The 12,143-nt window shown below is 40.0% G+C and overlaps 1 protein-coding gene across 7 annotated transcripts in view; it reads right to left on the bottom strand.

Annotated features, from left to right (window-relative positions):
- CACNA2D3 (calcium voltage-gated channel auxiliary subunit alpha2delta 3) overlaps positions 1–12,143 on the bottom strand; it is a 1,184,653-nt gene that overhangs the window by 526,009 nt on the left and 646,501 nt on the right. The gene's annotated exons all lie outside the window — the stretch shown is intronic.

Genomic DNA, 12,143 nt, shown 5'->3' with positions numbered 1-12,143 from the left:
GCTGGTCCTTCCAAAACACATATCTGATCATGTGGCCTCATGCCAATCCCCTTTCACAGCTCTCAGTTGTGCTTCAGATGAACATTCCCAGGAATTTGCAGGGCTTTGGACACTTAGTCCTGCTGTTCATTCTAGCTTCTTCCTGTCAGCTCTCCCCATAAATCTCAAGACTGGCCAGCCCTATTTCCCTTCCCATCCTTAGAGTCATCCCATCTTTTCCTTCAGGCCTTCCATCACTATGTCCTCAGCCTGGAACCCTCAGCCTAGAGCCCCGACTTTGGCATCTCCTGCCTGACTCCTCTTAACAGTCTGGGTTATAGCATATTCCCCACTTCCTCTGGGGAGCTTCTCCTGGTATAGTAAGTCTGGGTTAGGCTCCCAAATTCTAATTGCCTGCTGCTTGGATCCTCTCTACAAGGTGGGACCATACCATTAAGGTCCATGTCTGGTTCTCCAGTGTACTCCCTGTGGCAAGCTCAGGGCTGGACCCACAGCAGATGCCCATTGACCACCATGGTGTTTCCACTTTAGCAACCAAATGCTCAGCCAGAGTTCCTGCGGGAAGGGATTAGAACTATCTCCCAGAGGCCCAGTTCTTGAACTAGGTCTGGCCAAGGAGTTTGGACTCTAAGTCTGTGGGCACTGGGGACCATTGCAGGGCTGTAAACAAGAGCAGGTGAAATGAAGAGACAGGCTTGGGACATTCACTCTGAACATACTCCTGGGGACCAACTGGAAAAAAGACAGGATCTGAGGCTGTGCAATAGCAACTGGGATGCACCTGGGTTTACCTGCAAAGGTGTCTACCAAGCAAGTAGGAGTAATGATGCTGAAAATACTAGCAATTAATCATTATTGAGCACTTACTTCATCTAGGCAGGCTAAACATCTTTCACAACCTCTCTGGTAAGTACTTTCAATCACTCTCCCTTGACAGATGGGAAAACTGAGGCAGAGCAAGGATCAACTTGCCTACCTGAAGTCACCAGGGAGGACTTAAGGGGTGGAGTCCAGATTCCAACACAGGCAATCTGACCTCAGGCCACTCACCTCAGGGCTTCAAAGCCCCAAATGTCTCTTTTCTCTAGCCCCCAAGTCCCTCTTTAATCTTTGCTCTTACAAAAAACAATAATTTGAAAAATTATATTCCACTGGGCTTAGAGCATTAATCTTCCTCTCATAAAGAATTCAGAAAAAATGTACTTATGCATTTGTGAAGTTAGCCATTGAGAAATGGAAATGCTATTTTTAGTCAACAAGTGGAACATTGTCTCAGGACCCAGGAAGCAATTACACATTCCAATGTGAAGAACTTCTCCAAAGTTCTGTGTCGCCATTCCAGTCACTCAACTGACACTCAAAGTTGGTGAGACAATAGTCATTCCACCTCCTCCAACCTCCTTGCTGACTAATCTGGTTCATGGTGGAAAATATGCCTATTCCTTAGACCTGAAATATAAATAATCTTAAACAGCTATGTCTATCCAGCTCCCCTTTGCTGGACAAATACCTTTATGTGACACAATCCCAGTCAAGGAGACTAAGAGGGAGTGTTCTGGGCAGTTACCTTGCCTTAACAGAACAAAGTCCTCCTATGCCTGCTGCCTTCCCTTCCATTTGGAATCCATTGTGGAGTTGCAGCAGTCATTTTGCAACTACAAGGTGACAAGACTAAGAATGGAAAGCAAAGCCTGAGGAAGGCAGAGCAGGAAGATGGAGTGAGCATTAAGTCTTCAATGACACTGTCAGGCCACTGTACCAAACCTGCAACTGCCCTCCTCCAGGCTTCTCACATGGGATTATTAGGTACCTTTTTGCTAAAAGAAGCTTTAGCTAGTTGTTCTGTAACTCATAGCCCAAACTTTGCTAACTGAAGTTCCCAGCTTGGCTCTTCTTTTCCTTCTATTTACCAGGTAAATTTAAAAACTTCATCTATGCCTTGTCTAATGTACAATCTCAAAGTCAATTCTTGGAGTGGTACAGTTTGAGATGGGAACAGGATGTTTGGGTCCAAATCCTGCCTCTGCCATGTACTCAGAGTGTGGCCATGGGGAGGTCACTAATCTTCTCTAATTCCAGATTCTTTTGCATGAGAAGGTGATAATTATTTTTCTGTTTACCTCCCATGGGAGGATTTGGTGAGGCAACAGAAATGACATGGCTTTGCTGATGTGAAGGACTGTATGTGTGGGAGCCAGAATAGGGAGTTAGAAAGTAAAGTAGAACTCTGGTCAATAAGTGTGACATAAGATGCTCTAGAGTGCCAATCCCCCACAGACTCTTTAAACAACTACCAAACACTGGTAAGAGCCATCTTCCTCAAAACTCTGGAAAACAGTTAAAGGATGCAGTAACTGGGCAAGTGCTGAATCAAGAAAACAGCTTTAAAAACAGTAGGAGAAATTAATGGAACTTAGAATAGGAAGTGAGCTATGGTATGTCTGTATAGATTAGAATGAAATAGCAACACATCATAAAGTAATTTGGGTGGAGAATAAAAATATATATTTGGGGTCCCCCTGAAGAACTGGGGGAGAATGCAGAGGTGTTGGAGTTCCTCACTTGGATTGTTCCTGATGTTTTCACAAACACTGGGGACTGAAGGCTTGACATGCTGAGCCCTCTGTATTGGGCCTGGCCCCTATGAAGATTGTTGCTGCAAGGAGAGGCTAAACCTGCTTATAATTGTGCCTAAGAGTCTCCCCGAGTGCCTCTTTGTTGCTCAGATGTGGCCCTCTCTCTCACTGAGCCACCTTGGCAGGTGATCTCGCTGCCCTTCCCCCTAGGTGGGACCTGACTCCCAGGAGTGTAAATCTCCCTGGCAACATGCGATATGACTCCCAGGGATGAATCTGGACCTGACATCATGGGATTGAGAACTTCTTGACCAAAAGGGGGATGCGAAATGAAATGAAATAAAGCTTCAGCGGCTGAGAGATTCCAAATGGAGATGAGTGGTCACTCTGGTGGACATTCTTAAGCACTATATAAAAAAATCTTCAATATGCTCAAGGAAATAAGGGAAAACACAGAGAAAGAACTAAAAGATATCAGGAAAACAATAAATAAACAATATGAGAATCTCAATAGGGATATAGAAATTTTTAAAAGGAATGAACACTCCAGTTAAAGACCAAAATAACTGAAATGAAATATTCCCTAGAGGGTTTCAACAGCAGATTGGAGCTGGCAGAAGAAATAAGTAAACTCAAAAAAAAAAAAAAAAAGACAATTTAAATGATTCAGCTGAGGAACAGAAAGAAAAAGAATTTATAAATGTGAAAAAAGCCTAAGAGATCTGTACAATAGCACCAAGCATATCAAAGTACATGTTAAGGTAGATCCAGAAGGAGAAGAAAGCAAGGAGAAGAAGACATATTCAAAGAAATAATGGAAGAAAAGTTCCAAAATTCAATAAAAGACATGAATATGCACATGCAAGAAGACCAATAAAACCCAAACAGGATAAACTCAAGAGACCCATGGCTAGACACATACTAGTCAAACTGTCAAGTGCCAAGGACAACAAAAGAGTTCTGAAAGTGCTAAGAGAAAAGCAAGATGTTATGTACAAGAGAGTCCCAATAATATTAAGTGTCAATTTCTCATCAGAAACCACAGAGGCAAGAAGGCAGAGGGACAAAACATTTAAAGTGCTGAAATAAAATAACTGCCCATCAAGAATTTTATACCCAGTATGACAGTTAGTAAAAAATGAGGGAGACATTAAGATATTCCCAGATCAACAAAAACTAAGGGAGTTCATCATCACTAGACCTTCACTACAAAGGGAAACTCTTCAGACTGAAAGGAATGGACACTGGAAAATGGATCAAAGTAGGATAAAGAAGTAAATAGATCCATAAAATGCAATCATAAGGGTAATTATAAATGCCATTATTATTGGATTGAATTTTTTGGTAGGTAACTCTACTTTTTGCAGGTTCTAAAATGCAAATGCATAAAAGTAATAACAAATCTATGGTTTTGGACACGTAATGTATAAAGATATAATCTGTAACAAGTACAACAAAAAGGTGGGTAAATGGACAAGTATAGGAACTGTGTTTGTGTATGCTATTTTTTTAATTTTTATGTTGAAATAAATTCAAACTTACAGTAACAGTTGCAAAAATAATACAAACCCCATACACAGAACTCCAGCATACCCCAAACCCCCTCCACCGATACCCCAATCTACCAACTTTAATATTTTGTCACTTTAACATTTCTTCCTTTCACTCCCTCCCTCCCTATCTATTATCCATCATCTATGGCTGTCTTCTGAACATATGAGAGCAAGCTGCACACATCCTTGAACAAATAATATAATTCACATATACATATCCTATGAACAAGAATATTCATTTGTTATCAGATTAAGTGTAGTTAAGTTCAAGAAATTTAACATTGATATAAAGCTTACATTCTATACTTCATTTTTTTCTTATGTCCCAATTGTGTCCTTTTGAGCCTTTTCTCTATTCTTAGATCTCATCCAGGATCATCTATGGTATTTAATTGTCATTATCTATTTAGACTGTCTTTTTTTTCAATTGTGGAAACATATACACAGTATAAATCTTCCCATTCCAACCCCTCTCAAGCATTCCATTTAGTGGGATTAATCACATTCACAATGTTGCAATACCATCACCTTCCCACCATCCATTACTAGAAATTTCCCTTCACCCCAAACAGAAACCCTACACGCATTTCTTATTAACACCCCATCGCCCCTCCCCCCACTTCTCGTAACCCATACTCTACTTTTCATCTCTATGATCATATTCTCTGATACTTTCTTTGTGTTTACCATGGGGCTTAAATTTAACATCTTAACTCTATAACAGTCTTGTTTTCTTTGATACCAGCTTAACTTCAATAGGACACATAAACTACATTCCTATACTCCTCCATTCCCCCACCTTTATGTAGTTCTTTTCAAAAATTACATATTTTACATCGAGTCCAAAACCACTGATTTATCATTACACTTTATGTATTTTAATCCTGTAGGAAGTAAATAGTGGAGTTAAAAATCAAAAATACAGTAGTATTGGTATTTATATTTACCATGTGATCTTTACTGGAAATCTTTATTTCTTCATGTGGTTTCAGTCAATTGTTTAGTGTCTCTTCCTTTCAGCCTGCTCAACTCCCTTTAGCATTTCTTATAGGACTGATCTACTGGTGATGAAGTCCCTCAGCTTTTGATTATCTGGGAATGTTTTCATCTCCTCCTTTTTAACCTCCAGGTGTTTGTGAATTTTCTGATGGTTATTGACTTCTATTTGTATTCCTTTGTGCTCAGAGAATGTGCTTTGAATAATATGAATTTTTTTAAATTTATTGAGGCTTGTTTTATGTCCCAGCCTATGGACTATGCTGGAGAAAGTTCTGTGATCACTAGAGAAGAATGTATATCCTGGTGATATGAGATGTAATGTTCTATATATGTCTGTTAAATTTCTCTATATCTCTCCTTTCTTTGTTTATCTGTGGGTAGGGCTCCCTTTAGTATCTGAAGTAGGGCAGGTCTTTTATTAGCAAAATCTCTCAGCATTTGTTTGTCTGTGAAAAATTTAAGCTCTCCCTCAAATTTGAAAGATAGCTTTGCCGGATAAAGTATTCTTGGTTGGAAATTTTTCTCTCTGAGAATTTAAATATGTCATGCCACTGCCTTCTCACCTCCATGGTGGCCACTGAGTAGTCACTACTTAGTCTTATGTTGTTTCCTTTGTATGTGGTGAATTGCTTTTCTCTTGCTGCTTTCAGAACTTGCTCCTTCTCTTTAGTATTTGGCAGTCTGATCAGAATATGTCTTGGAGAGGGTTTATTTGGATTTATTCTATTTGGAGTTCACTGGGCATTTATGCTTTGTGTATTTATGTTGTGTAGAAGGTTTGGAAAGTTTTCCCCAACAATTTCTTTGAATACTCTTTCTAGACCTTTACCCTTCTCTTCCCCTTCTGGGACACCAATGAGTCTTATATTTGGATGTTTTATTTTATCTATCATATCCCTCAGGTCCATTTCGATTTTTTTTAATTTTTTTTCCCATTCTTTCTTTTGTTCATTCATTTTCCATTCTGTGGTGCTCAAGGTCGCTGAGTCACTGTTCAGCTTCCTCTAGTCTTGTACTATGAGTATCCAGAATCTTTTTAATTTGGTCAACAGTTTCTTTTATTCCCATAAGATCATCTTTTTTTTATTTACTCTTGCAATTTCTTCTTTATGCTCTTCTAGGGTCTTCTTCATGTCCTTTATAACCTGTGCCATGCTCTCATTGTTTGTCTTTAGTTCTTTGATTAATTGCTCCAAGTACTATGTCTCCTCTTATCTTTTGATTTGGGTGTTTAGGTTTGGGTTATCCATATCGTCTGGTCTTTTCATATGCTTTAAAATGTTCTGTTGTTTTTGGCCTCTTGGCATTTGCTTATCTTGATAGGGTTCTTTTAGGATACGAAGGATTATTCAGACACCAATCTCTAATTTGTCAGATCTACAGCTTGGTGGAGTACACTTTCTCTAACTAACCAGCAGATGGCGTCCACGAGTCACCTATTCCCTCAGGTCAGTTCTCCCCAACTTTGTCTTTGTGGTGTGTGGGGGTCTGGTTCTTGTGGGGTCCAATTGGTGCACCAAGTTTGGGTGTGTTGTTGGTGCTGTCCTCCCTGAATGTGGGGTGTGTGTCTGAGTGGTTAGGGAGGCAGGGAGTCTTTAATAATCAAACCTCCCAGTGTTCCTGGAGATTTAAAGTTGTTGCAAGAGTCTAAACCTTCAGTTCAAACTTGTCACAGATTGTCTCTGCCACTGACCCACAAGTCCTCGGTATTGGTGTAGGGTCTGTGGGACTTCCGGGTGGGCTCCTCTTCTGCTGAGGGAAGGCTGTGCTATGTCACAAGTGCGCGCCATCCCTCAAGGGAAGCCCTGGGCCGCCAGGCCGTGCAGGGGCATTCCCAGCCTGCTATAAAGATGGCTGAATGGGGCGTGTTAATTTCCCCCTTTTCACACAGCTCCACCTTCCCAGCTCCAGGACAATTAGCTGTGGATGTGTGAAAAGCTATTGTACACGCCTGATATTGTGGTGTGTGCACGGTGTTGCCGGAAATACTTCCCGTCACACTGGGTCCCTTGGCGCAGCTCTGGGCTGTGGCTCCAGCACCGGGCAGAAGCATTCCCAGCCCACCGGGAAGATGGCTGCAAGGGGCGTGGTTTTCTTTCCCTTTTGGCTAACCTCTGCCCTCCTCACTCCAAGACTACTAGCAGTGGGTGCATGAAAAGCTATCTTCCACGCCAGATATTGAGGCATTCACACAGCCCATTCCTGACGCTCTTCACTGTGTGGTTCTCGCTGCCATATCTGCAGCTGCTTTGGGTTTTTTTTAAAAAGAACTAGTCTGCCTCCAAACGCCAACCCATGGTTTCCCCACACCTCAGCATGGCTGTCAGACATTCAGCAAGCTCACTCGTTTCAGAATGCAGACTCCCAGTTTCTCCAAGTACACAGTCCCTGTGGATTCAGCAGATCTGGTCCAGCTGGTGCATTGCTGGAACTGGTGTTCTGGGTCACTTTGTGGCCTCTATCTAGTATTTTTCATGGAGGTGTTTTTTTTGCCCTGTGTCTCCTAGCCATCATCTTAGGTTCTCTCTGTGTATACTATTGAAGTTAAGTTGGTATCAAATCAAAGGTGTTCATTATAAATTTAGGATATTATATTTAAGTCCCATGGTAGCCATAAGAATATATATAGGAAAAATATATACAGAAAGAAATGTGAAGGGTCTCAAAATGGTATAATATACAAAATCAAATAAACATGAATGTAAGAATTTAAAGAACTATGGGACAAAAAAAAGGTTAAATACCTACAAAGACAAAATAAAATGGCAGAAAAAAGTCCTGCATTATCAGCACTTACTTTAAAGGTAAATGGATTAAGTTCTCCAGTCAAAAAAGACAGAGATTGGAAGAATGGACAAAAAAGTATGACACAAATGTATGCTCTTTAAAAGAGACTCACCTAAAATTCAAAGACACAAGTAGGTTGAAAGTGGAAGAATGGAAAAACAATATTCAATGTATACAGTAAACAAAAGAGCTGGAGTAGCTATAGGAATATCAGATAAAACAGACTTTAAGTAAAAAACTGTTATAAGGGACAAAGAAAGTCACTATATACTGATAAAAGGTAAGTTCAACAAGGAGACATAACAATTATAAATATATATGCACTAACAGCAGAGTCCCAAAATGTCTGAAGAAAATATTGACAGATTTGAAGGAGAAATAGAAGGTTCTACATTAATAGTAGGAGACTTCAATACAGTACTTTCAATAATGGATAGGCATTCTAAACAGAAGATTAATAAGGAAATAGAAGACTTGAGTGATACTATAAACCAACTAGACTTAAGAGACATATATAGAATACTTCACCCCACAGCAGCAGAATGCGCATTCTTCTAGAGTTCCCATGGATTATTCTCCAGGATAGAACACATGTTAGAGCACAACAATAGTCTGATTAAATTTTAAAATACTGAAATCAAAGAATGGCTCTTCTCTGACCACAATTTAATGAAGCTAGAAATCAATAACAGTAGGAAAACAGGAAAATTCATAAATGTGAAAATTAAACAGTGCACTCTTAACCAAAGACTCAAAGAGGAAATCACAAGGGAAATTAGGAAATATCTTGAGGCAAATGAAAATGGAAACACAACAAAACAAACCTTATGGGAGTCAGCAAAGGCTGTACCGAGAAGAAATTTATAGTTCTAAGTGCTTGCATTAAAAAAAGAAGCAAGAACTCAAATTGGAAAGCTAACCTCATAACTGGAGGATCTAGAAAAAGAACAAAATTAATCCAAAGTAAGCAGAAGGAAGAAAATAGACTAGAGCAGAGATAAATGAAAGAGAATTTTTTAAAATAGAGAAATTCAATGAGACCAAAAGTTGGTTCTTTGAAAGGGTCAATAAAATTGACAAAAGTTTAGCTAGGCTGACAGAGAAATAAGGAGAGAGGACACAAATAATTAAAATCAGCAATGAAAGGGGGATTACTACAGACCCCACAGAAATATAAAGGATTATAAAAGGATATTATGAACAACTATATACCAACAAGTTAGATAACCTAGATAAAATGTACAAATTCCTAGGGGCACAATAACTACCTACACTGACTCAAGAAGAAACAGAAAACCTCAACAGACCAATTAAAAGTAAAGAGATTTAATCAGTAGTCAAAAACCCCCCAACAACGAAGTACCAAGGACCAAATGGTTTCACTGTTGAATTTTACAAAATATTCCAAGAAGAATTAATGCTCAAACTCTTCCAAAAAACTGAAAAGGAGGGTACACTCCCTAACTCATTCAATGATACTAACACCACCCTAATACCAAAGGCAGATAAAGATAAGGGTTTAATACCCAGAATATTTAAAGAAATCAACTCAACAATAAAAAAACAAAAAACCTATTTTTTTAAAAAAATAGGCAAAAGGCTTGAATAGAATTTCTCCAAAGAAGACATACAAATGGCCAAAAGCACATGAAAATATGCTCAACATCATCAGGCATTAGGGAAATGAAAAACAAGACCTCAATAAGATACCGTTGCACACCCACTAGAATAGCTACTATGAAAAAAATGGAAAACAAGAAGTGTTAGGATGTGGAGAAATAGGAGCACTCATTCATTATTGGTATGGATGTAAACTGCTTAGCCACTGTGGAAGACAGTTTGGCAGTTCCTCAAAAAGTTAAGTGTAGAATTACCATAAGACCTGGCAATTCTACTTCTAGATATATACCCAAAAGAATTGAAAGCAGGGACTCTTAACAGATATTTGCACACTAATGTTATTAGTGGCATTATTCATAATTGCCCAAATTTTGGAAGCAACTCAAGTGTCCATCAACAGATGAATGGGTAAACAAAATGTGTGGTATACGCATATAATGGAATACTATTCAGCAGTAAAAAGAAATGAAGTCCTGATACATGCAACAACATGGATGAACCTTGAAGACATCATATTGAGTTAAATAAGTCAGATATAAAAGGATAAATACTGTATGATTTCACTGATTTGAAATCATTAGAATAAGGAAATTTAGATAGAACGTATAATATAGGTTACCATGGGTCAGGATGGAGGTAGGTAATAGGGAGTTAATCCTTAATTGGTAGAGAATTTCTGTTTCGCATGATGGAAACATTTGGGTAATGGATGGATGGTGGTGATGGTAGCACCACATTGTGAATGTACTTAACACCCGAGGATTATGTTTTTGAATGTGGTTGAAGGGGAAATACGTTGCTTGAATAAAATTTTTCAAAAAACCATAGGACTGTACAATACAAATAGCAAACCCTTACATAAACGATGGACTGTCATTAATAGTAATAATATATAATAATGAAATTCTTTCATCAATTGAAACAAAGGTGCCACACTAATGCAAAGTGTAATAATAGGGGAAACTTTCTGTGAGTGGGAGAGAGTATATGGGAACTCTGTGGTTTCTGCATGATTTTTCTGTAAACCTACAACTTCTCTAAGGAAAAAAAAGTAAAAAAAAAATAAAAATAAAAATAATAAAAGTAAAGTAGAACAAGAAGATCTTGCCCTCATCAGGGAGGTACATGTGCAATAATCAAATCCATGCTTGCTGTCACCGTGTGAGCTGTGGCCACAGCGGAGGAATCTGCTCTTCTGAACCCCAGCCAGCTTGTTAGTGGCATCATCCAAGCTTGCAGTTGACTAATTTCCCTTGACTGCATCAGGATAAAGCTATGCTGAGCAATCTGGTCTGTATCACCAAAGGGAGCTGGGCTCAGGCATACGTGGAAGGGAACGGTTCGCATCAGGCAGCTGTGCCAAGGGGGCCGGCTGGCTGCGCATGCTCACTGCACTACCAACCCTTCCCTGAGGAGGACACCAAGGACAGCCTGCACTCGGAACTGCTTCCAGGCTCCTAGCAGCACTTGGTTTGAAAACCTTTCAACTTCTGAGTTTTTATGCAAGTTCCCTAGATTTTTTGTGTATGATATGGATGTCCATATCAATTTATATCTGGAGATCTAAGACACAAGGCCATTGCCTTATAAGTTGTTTCTTTCATCCCTACTTAAAGAATCGAGTATCAATAATCTAAGGAAGAAAATGATGCAATAGACATCCAACTGGCTGGATGTAATTTCCTTGATCATTTGCTTTTGCTCCCTCCCACTACTGGAAATGCATCCTAAAGAGGCATAAACCACCCCCGCCCTCTGAAGTGGTCAATCCTTCCAAATTTGGGGGAAATGAAGAGTCTCTTAACTGGAGAGGAGAGAGGCCAGGGAGCCCTGGAAAAGGTCTGGTCCAGGCCACAAACAATGGAGTGAGGAGATAGACAAAGAGCTTTCACCCCTTAAAGAACTCAGGAACTGTCACCTACTACACAAGGACACAGTCCCTCTTCATTTCCTTCTCCTCCTCTCCTTCCTGGTTGGCTTTCCTCTTCTGATCTCACACAAGTGTAGATGCAGTAGAACCAAAGAACCTGAGGCAGAAAGGCCTAGATTCAAATCCTGGCTCTGCCTCACACTAGCTGTCCTTGGCACCTTAGCTTGGTTGAGCCTCGGTTTCCTCGTTGGGAAAATGGGGATTGTAACTGCACCTCTCTCATGAACTCACTGTAAGGATACAATGAGACACTTCAAAAAAGAGTCAGCACAGAGTCTGGTATGGTAGAAACAGAAATAAGGCACCTGTGTGCAGGTGCACAAGTGCACAAAAGAGAAAGAAAAAATATACGTGTATGATGTGTGCTAAATAGAAAGACCAATGGATGAGACCCTCCACCCTGAGCTGGTACTTGCTCAGTAGGAAGGGGACTTAGTGGCAATGGCAAAGCTAAGGGAGCAGGGGTCACAGGCTCTTAACCTCCTCAGAAGAGCATGGTCTCTGCATTTGCTTAAGACAAGATGCTGCATCTTCAGGCACATACGACGGTCTAAATTTCTGAGACAGAAACATTCAGTGGATAACAGCGCACTGTCCCACCTCATGTCACATTCTGAACCTCAGCCCGCTTCCTTCCCTGTCACCATGACCCAGGTCTTTGGAAGACCTGGAGCCAAG

Source organism: Choloepus didactylus, chromosome 1 (genome assembly GCF_015220235.1).
Source record: "Choloepus didactylus isolate mChoDid1 chromosome 1, mChoDid1.pri, whole genome shotgun sequence".
In the NCBI taxonomy this organism is placed as follows: domain Eukaryota; kingdom Metazoa; phylum Chordata; class Mammalia; order Pilosa; family Megalonychidae; genus Choloepus; species Choloepus didactylus.
This window is presented reverse-complemented; position numbering and strand designations above follow the sequence as displayed.